Source organism: Erithacus rubecula (genome assembly GCF_903797595.1).
Source record: "Erithacus rubecula genome assembly, chromosome: 1".
Lineage (NCBI taxonomy): Eukaryota > Metazoa > Chordata > Aves > Passeriformes > Muscicapidae > Erithacus > Erithacus rubecula.
In genome coordinates, this window is record NC_136658.1 from 360,203 (window position 1) to 369,647 (window position 9,445).

Sequence of the window (9,445 nt, forward strand, 5' to 3'; positions counted from 1 at the left end):
GCAGAAAACCTGCTAGGGCAGGAATATTGATGGAGTTTGTGTCCTGACCTTTCTCCTTCACATAAACTTGGGGGCTGAGTCAGGAGCATAAATCTGCTGCATCTCCTTCAGGGAGGGAAATGATTACTCATCTCTCCACGGTGACAGGGACTGAAGGCTGGCTTGCTGCTGGTTTGCAGAGCTCCCCTAGCATGGGAATGGATTTTTGCAGCACAGGGAACGCTGCTGTGGGGCACTGCCTTGCCTTCAGAAAGGCATCCAGATGTTTCTGCAGTGCTGCTGGGCGTGGAGGGGAGAAACAAGCAGGGAAAAAGGTCCTGGCTGAGATCTAGAAATCTCAGATGGGCTGTGAGTGAGGCATGGAAAGTGGAGAGCAAGGAAAAGAGGGATTTTGCATCGATCCAGAATAAGCAAACACAAGAGCAGACAAAGGGAAGAGAAGCAGGATCTCCATGGAGATTAGCAGTGCCTGCTAATGGAATAAAGCATTTCCTCACTGTTTGCAAAGGCTCCTCCCAGGACCTTTGGAAGCAGCAGAGCATGGAAGGTGTGCTCCATCAGCCTGGCAGAGCTGGGCTGGGCAGGAGGGCTCCTCCAAGGGGCTCCTCCCTGGAGCAGGGAGGCAGAAGTGGGGTTAATGTTCTCCTTGACAGCAAGAACCAGGAGCTTATGGATGATGGACAGCAGCTTAGTGGAGCCATGTTTGAACAGCCCTGGAAGAGCAGGAGTGGTTTGAAAGCCCTGAATGGAAGCCAGTCAGGTTTTTATGGTTTTTTTAAAGCCTCATCAGGATCTAAGCAGAGTTTGGCTTTGGTGCATGGCAGATGGCACCAGGAGATGCTTCTCTGCTCTATACATAGCAATTTTTGACCTAAATCTACTTTTGCCTCTTCTACAGAAAGCACACGTGTTTCTGCTGGTGTGGGAGGTTTCCAGGGCAGTTCTGAGAAGGGAGTGGGGAAAGCCCCCTGCCATCCCTGGTGGGACAGGGACCCTCCCAGGCTCTCTGCAGGCACAGGACCAGCAGCTCTCCCTCCTGAGGGCACAGGAGCAGCTGGGCCAAGCTCAGTGCACTGCTGGAACCTCTTTCTGCACCAGGTTTTGGGAGCCATTCCCTTGTGCAGCTCCAGGCCTTGGGAACAGGGTGGGCTTGGAGTGCAGCGCACCAGGAAGAGAATCATGGAATGGTTTGGGCTGGAGAGGACCTCAAAGCCCCCCAGTGCCACCCCTGCCGTGGGCAGGGACACCTCCCTCTGTCCCAGGCTGCTCCAAGTGTCCAACCTTTGGGACAATTCCCAAAGAGAAGCTGCTTTGCCCCTGTGCCACGATGGTGGTGACAGGGGTGTGACAATGTGCTTCTCCTCTGGCCACAGAGGAGCTCAGGACAGAGCAAATGCCTGCTGAAACCAGGCTGTGTAAGGAGAGGGTGAGTCCAGAGCGTGCTGCACCCGAGAGGAGCCAGCCCAGGATCCCAGCTGCACTCAATCCTGTGGAAGTGTAACCCCCCTGCCCTGCCAGCCCTGCCCTGGCACCCCAGCATTGCCCCAGGGCTGCCTCAGGGTCACTGCAGAGCCCAGAGCAGGAGGGACAGCAGGGTCACTGCAGAGCCCAGAGCAGGAGGGACAGCAGGGGGACAGCAGAGCCCAGAGCAGGAAGGGACAGCAGGGTCACTGCAGAGCCCAGAGCAGGAGGGACAGCAGGGTCACTGCAGAGCTCCTGGAGCACTGACAGCCTCACCCTGCCTTGCAGCTCCTTGCTGTCCCGCAAAGGGTCCCAGCCCTGCATTTGGGGGGCTGAGGGGAGGCAGGGATGCTGGAGGCAGGGATGCTGGAGACAGGGATGCAGGGATGTTGGAAGCAGTGAATCAGGGATGCAGGGAGGCAGGGATGCAGGGATGCAGTGAATCGGGGATGAAGGGATGCAGGGATGCTGTGAATCAGGCATGCAGGATGCAGGGATGTAGGGATGCAGGAGGCAGGGATGCAGGCGGCAGTGAATCAGGAATGCAGGATGCAGGGATGCAGGAGGCAGTGAATCGGGCTTGCAGGGATGCAGGAGGCAGGGATGCAGGGATGCAGGAGGCAGGGATGCAGGCGGCAGTGAATCAGGGATGCAGGATGCAGGGATGCAGGGATGCAGGAGGCAGTGAATCAGGCTTGCAGGGATGCAGGAGGCAGGGATGCAGGAGGCAGGGATGCAGGCGGCAGTGAATCAGGAATGCAGGATGCAGGGATGCAGGAGGCAGTGAATCAGGCTTGCAGGGATGCAGGAGGCAGGGATGCAGGGATGCTGGAGGCAGGGATGCAGGAGGCAGGGATGCTCTCCACGTGCTGATGCTGCATTAGCGCTAATGGGCACCGCCACCAGCAGCCTCCCGGCAGGAGGGACACGCCGAGCCGTGAATCGCGCTAATGCTGCCTTAATCCTGCCAGTCTTTACAAGCGAGACGGAAGAGCTCCTGTTTACAAATACGCGGCCCGGAGCAGGGGCGGGAGCCGTGTCTGTGCCTCTCCCTCTGCGGGCGGAGGGAACAGCCCCGCATCCCGTTCCCAAAGCCCGCCCGGGGGCCCGGCACGGCGAGCGTGTCCTGTTAAATAACCAGGCGGCCTAAGCTTGGTCAGATGCACCGAAACAGCATTTGCAAAGTGCAAATCCCGCTGTCGGTTACGTAACTGAATTATCCTTCCATATGCCAGACAGCAATTCTACAGTTAATTGATTTTAATCTAATCATTTGTAGCCAGTCACCAGTTTTAATCAAGCCTGCCCGCCCCCAGCCCATCGCTTTGCATGAGCCATCTTCCCAGCAATTACTGCTTTAATTATGTGGAGGTCTGGGTCTGTGTCATTAATTCTTGTCACATTAGCGCAGCCCTCCCTGTCCCCAGGCGGTGTCAGGCACTGGATCATCCCGCCCGGCTCCGCCAGGAACCCTCCGTGGGGTTTCTGTGGGATCTAGAACTGTCCCGCCACCTTTGTGCTGGGAATTGTGGAGATTCCCAGCACCTCTCCGCGCAACAGGAGCATTTTTTACACATCTATTATGCTGTAGACAAACACCGCATAAATTATTCATCCGCAGTTTCTCAGGTTGCCTCTCACAGGGACAAACGGAGAGTCCTGTGCTGACATTGAGGCGGCACCTGAGCCGTGCAGAGCTGGGGGATGGAGCCAGGTGAGGGCACAGTGCCCTGCCCCAGCCCGTGGGGAGCAGCGGGGAACAGTCCAGGGGGATGCTCAGAACTGCTCCAGGAATCAACAGACTGAGCCCTCTCCAGTGAGCTCTAGGTGATTTTTGGCTCTCCTTGCTCACACCTCCAGCACTGAGAGCTGCCCTTCCCTCTCCTGGCACTCCCCAGGCTGTGCTCCAGGAGTGCAGCTCTGCTCTGGCTGAGTCTGCCATCTATTAATTCCCTCAGCACCTGGCGGGTGCCAGCATCCCACGGGGCTCTGGAGCAGCCCTGGGAGTGATGAAGGGCTGGGAGGCACTGATTTATTGGGGGAGAGCAAAGGAGTTAAATGGGAAAAGCTCCAGCGAGTGATGGCAAAGCAGAGCCTGTGCAGAGAGGTTTGAAAGGCATAAACACAACAGAAGAGGTGGTGGCACTGCTGAGGTGGGGAATCTGAGCAAAAACCCTGGGGAGAGCTCAGGGCAAGCCAAGGGAATTGTCCCTCACTCCTCACAGAGCTGAGACAATTACCCCAAACTTCTGAAAGGTTAAAGAAAAAAAAAAAAAAACAAAAAAAAAATAGTGCTGAAGATTTTCTGGGTTTCAATCATTTTTTTTCCCTTTCAAATGTTTGTACCTTTTAAACCAATGCTAATTATACATGTTTTAAATGGACAGTGTTTTATCAATACAGGCACCTGGGACTGGCACACCAATTAAAGTCAGGGAGAGAACTACAGCCGCAGCAGAACACCTGTTTTGTTTTTTTTCCCCAAAATTATGACATCAGCTTAATTGCAACTTTCCGATCCATTTTCCCCCCAATTAATCTAAAGTGCTCTATTCTTAGGAGGATTTTGGAGCTGTGATAAAGCCAGTCAATAACCTGCTTTCTGACCCTCTGCTCCACTGCTAATGACTTTTTTTTTTTGTTGTTTTCTCTCTATTTTAATGGACGATGAGCCAGGAATTCCTCCAGGAATGTGTGAGCTTGGAGCAGGACAGTACACAGGGACCCTTGAGCTCCCACTGCCTTTTCCCAGGCTGTTAAAAGCACTTTTGGTGGGGATCCTTGCAGGGCCCTGAGCCGCCCGTCCCCAGGAGAGCATCCCCCAAGAGGGTCAGCGCAATGAGACCCTCCCCGCCCCCCCGCAGGAATTTGGGGCTGGGGTCCTGCTGCGGTGCAGGGAGCTCCGTGCCCCCGGCAATGCCCTTCTGCGCTGTCTCCTCTCATTCCCCTCCCGCAGGATCCAGTGTCACCCGGCTCCCCGGGGCTCGTGTTCCCCCGGCTGCCACAGACAGGGAGGCTGAGGATGTGACAGCAGCAGGGAAATGAAGATGCTCTCGAGCTTTCCAAGAGCCCGACGCACCATTTGTCTGCGCCAGAAGCCCTCGCATTTGTCAAAGCTTAAGACAGAAGTGATCTGGAGGAAAAGCCCATCAGGGGAAGAAACTGGGAGTTGTAGGAACAAAGCAGCTCAATTAGACTCTCTGTTCACATTAGAAATCATCAGAAATCACCAATTTTTGGGTGATGAGTCTCTAAATTAATGAGCCTGGAAATGTTATGAGCCTGTGCTGCAGATTATTGTTGGGGAGCTGTTTTTCATTAAAACCATGCCCTGTATTGGAAGATTTTTTAAACTGAAGGGTAAAAAGCTCTTTAGAGAGCACCCCGAATTCTTCACTCTTCAGGCTGTTTGAGCTCAAGGCAAAGATTTCTCAGGGTCAGATTTCCACCAGGTGAAGCTTTTGTGGAGCCCTGGCAGCATGCTGGAAGCCCCAGCCAGTGCCAGGCAGCTCTCGGGGTCTCCCGAGGGTTTTGGTTGCAGCTGTTTGTGCATTTATTTGGGGAAATCCCTGGTGCCAGAGCTGGCCTGCCCCACCACGGCCCCCAGCCCAGGCACCAGCTCTGCAAAGCTGCCCTTCTCCTCCCTTTCCACTGGCCCACAGCAGGGATATCATTTCCATTCAGGGCAGACTTGCTCAGAGCTGCCTGGAGACAGCAGTGAAAGCAGGAGGAAATGGAGTATTTTTATTCCTGCAGTGTCACCAAACCTCCAGCTTCCACCTGGGAGCAATGAGGTCAGTGCTCAGGAGTCCATACAAAGACAAAAGGGTCATCTGAGCTGGAAGAATCTGTGCAGGCTGGAGGATTTACCTGAGCCAGGCTCACCCGTGCTCCTCCTAAAGCTGGGCCCTCTCTGGGCTCCTCACCCACCCTGCTCAGCTGGGAAAGCGCCACGGGAGGGAGAATTCACCCAGGAAGGGATCTCCCCTCCAGAAAGGGCCTGGGCTGCACGGGGATGTGTCCCTGCCCCTGGCAGGAGCCACTCCTGGCACCACAGGGTGCAGCTCCTGCCTTCCTGGAGCATTGCCACCAAAGTTCTGATGGAAGGTTTTCCTATTCCCCTGGCGCTCATTCCAACAACAAAAAAAGCAATTTCCCCGTCGGTTTTAGTTCTCTTTGATATGCTGCCTTTATCTTTGGTGCTTTGTGGTGCTAAAGAGCTGCTGCATTTCACACCGGGAGAGCACAAATCGCTGTATTCCTGCCCCACGAGGGCAGGAATAAACATGGATGTAGTCACAAGTGAAGCCACTCGATCTATTTTTGTCTCCCTTATCTCTGGTACTCCAACAAGATTTCTCCCGAGTCTTTCTTCTCCTTGATCTGGCTTTTTTTCCTGTTCCCATCATCTTCTCATCCTCTTTTCTTCCTACCCCGGGTTTCTGGAGTCTCTGCCTTTTATGCACAAAGCCGGCAGCTCTTTAATCAAACACAGCAATTAAGAAACTCTCAATTACAAGTGTCACCCGTGTCATGATTTATTCCTGGCTTCAGGACTTGGAGCTCACTTATTGCTGCTGTGTCTGGAGAAGCCTGGAGAGGGGGAATGAAGTGCAGGGAGCTGGATGGCAGCCCCAGGAGCAGCAGCCCCAAATCCTTGCTGAACTGACCAGCTGAGATGGTTTTGTGTGGCTGGGAAGGGGAGGCAGCAACAGCAGCCACACGGGGCACAGCTGCAGCATTTCATTATTTTAAAATTTTTGTTGTTTTTCCCCCTCAGGAAGTAGGAGCCTGCAGCTCCCCTGGCCCCCCTGCTGCTGCCACCCTCCTGGTGGCACTGGTGCTGTTCCAGAGCCAAGCCCATGGCCCTGGCTGGGCTCCTGTGCCCCGTGTCTTTCCCCCTCTTTGTTTCACCCCTGCCTTTGCTCGTGTTCAATCATTTCTCCTGCCATATTCATTATTAACATGCACATTTTCTGCCTGACTTCTCCCTGCTTTCCATTATTTAACCATACCCAGACCACGAGTGGTGTCCTGTGGCTCAAAAGCTGCCTCTAAATTAAAGCTGCAGGTTTGTGTGGGGATGTGGGGATGTGTGGGAAGCTCCCATCACCTTCAGGAGTGGGTTCTGAGCACACTGGGGTCTGCCTGTGGTGGCTCATTATTTCACTGCATGCACAGCTGGGATGTGTCCTGCCTCAGGAGCAGCAGGACCCAGTGGAGACCTTGGGGCTGGGAAAGGGACTCTGCTGAATTCCTGCTCCTGGAGTTCCCCCCTGCCACCCACACGCCTGCTGTGCCAAGGCCTGTGTCTCAGGCTGCTCAGCATCATCACAGCAATGAGCAAGCCCTCCAGAACAGCTGGGCCTTTCCATCTTTCTTGGATTCCCCTTTGTTTGCACTAATAGTTCTTGGAAAGGGTGTGTAGCTGGTGTCCTTGAAATGTGCTTATTTCAGGTTTTGTGGATCAGGCACAGCTGCCATCTCCTTCCCCAGGTCTGGGCATGGCTCTGCCCTGTCTCAGGGTTGTGGGGCTGTGCCCCACCAGCCCTGCTGGGAACGGGGCTTTCCCCAGTGTTCCCAGCTGGATTTCCACCACCAGTGCCCCCATTTCTCAGAGTGCCACCCCCATCCACCTGCACTTACTGTTCCTGCAGGTTCTGTCACACACAGGCATTTCCCACTCCCAGACACAGGCTCTGGAGTGTCTCATTAATTGTGCCCAGCCCCTGCTCCTGGGCACTCTGCAGCCACGAGAAATCAGAGGCTGTGGGGGAGCAGAAAGAGGAGCACAGCGTCCCCAAAGCCTCATCGGTGCCATTTGGACACAGCCAGTGCCCAGTGTGTAACCAGGTCATGGCACTGGGACAGCCAGCGTGAGCAGGGTGGAAAGGGAAGAAGAATTCAATAGCAAGAACAATTCCATTTATCCAGGGAAAGTTGTTTTTTCCCGAGTTTGCTCAGAAAGTTGTACCAGTGTGCACAGCTTGGAACCATCTCAGGTTCTGGCTTCTTTAGCAAATGACATTCTACCTTGAAAAGTGAGGGGAGAGGGATTAAAATGTTCTGGCAGCCTTGATCAGTGCTGTGTGCTTTCACTGTGAAAGCAATCCTGTCCTTGAGCACCCTGGAAGCAGCAGCAGAGGCTGGGGCTGGGCTGGGGCTGGGAATGCTCTCAGGGAGCAGCATCAGCTCCTGTCACAGCTGCAGGATAAAGGATGCTCTCCCATGCACAATCACTTCAGCACCTTCAGCAGCCAGCTCCTGCACAACTCCATTGCAACTCCATTAAGGATGAATTCCGTATTTCAGGAGCAATCATTACTCAACCTGTCTCTAAACACAGGAGATAGTTCCTGATTTGCTCTGCTCTGTTTGCCTGGACCTTGGAGAGGAGATGCACTGGGCAATAAGCAGGGAAACTTTCTCAGTTCAGCAATGTGGGGAGATCATTTTGTGGTGCCAGGGGTCGTATCTTCCCCTCACAGGACAGTGAATTGTGGTGAATGCCAACTTAATTCAAAGGGAAAACAGGAGCTTAAAACTCTTCTGCCACATCCCCTTTCTCACAGGGCAGACTTTGCACCCCAGCCCTGCTCCCCTGCACCACTGTTTTGATGTTAAATCCCAATATTATCCATTCACACCCTTTCTCCAGCCTGCTGGGAATGATTTGGATTCCAGTCGTGCTGCTCACAGCACTCACGACCATAAGCAGAAATTTTATTAGCTCCTGCTCCTCTCATTGTCCAAGTAATTAATTAAAATATTGATTAGTCCTAGAGACAGGACAGATCCTGGTGAGATTCCTGGAGATAAATCCTTTTGGGTAGGCAGCAAACTACCTGCAGCTCCTGGAGCTGAAGCTTTCCAATTAAGCCTGCTTTTTTCTCCTCTTTTTCTCCTCTCTGCATATCTCCATCTGGCTGATAATTGGTTTATGGGAACAAGGTGGGACAGGGTCAAAATCCTTCCTTCAGTCAGGAGGTAGCACAGCTTCCCCAGGTGGGACAGGTGCCTGCCTGAAGGAGAAATGGAATGTTTGATGTGATCTGTGTGAGACAATCCATGGCATCCTTATCCAGGTGACTGCACACGGACGAGACATTTCTTCAGCATCTTTCCAGGGATCAGTGCAGAGCTGGGTCTGGATCTGCCTGGCTGCTCTGAGATTCCCTGGAAACCTTCAGTTTCTGGGAATTGTGGTTTTAATTGGTACCATTTCAGTGATTCCCTGGCTCATCTTTTCAGTATCCCTCTGGGAACTTCCTAGATTTTCTTGGGCTTCAGTGTAACATCTATGGGTTGTCTGCCCTCTTCTTCCCCAGCCTGGGGACTGGATCAGTGTTCTGATTCACCTTCTGTTGGTGCCCTACAAGCAGCCACTGAATCCACCTGGGACCATCCCTATCCCTGTGCTGGAGAGTGGCAGCAGCAGCAAACCAGGAGAAACCCTTTGGGTCAGACTGCAGCAGTGCCAGGAGCACTCCAGGGACAGATCAGCCAGACCCAGACACACCAAGGGTGATTCAAACCCTCAGCTTTGCTCCTTTTCCAGGGGAATGGCTCTAAAGCAGCCCTTGTTTCCTGTTTTCAGCCCTTCTCTTGACCCTGTGTGATTCTCACCAGCCCTAAAGGCTCTGTTCTGCCTCCAGGTCTGTGACCCTGGTGCCACAAAGTGCTGCATGAAAACATCCAGTGCTGGGTTCCAGGAAGCCCATGGAGCTCTGGCCCAGCTGGATTAGCTCCTGCTGACCCCCAGAGCAGTTCCTGGCTGGTGCCCAAGCTGTGCCCTTGCTGCCCTGTAAATTCTGTTTTACAGGGTGCATTTTGCTGCCTCTACCCCTTCTTTGCTGCCTTTGCAGCCCTCCTACCTGCCTGCCCCTTGCTCTGCCTCAAACCCTCCCCCTGCTGCTGCCAGCCCTTTCATATTCCCTGGGATTTCTCTCCCCCCTGCTCTGGGAGGTGGGAGCAGCCTTCCCCA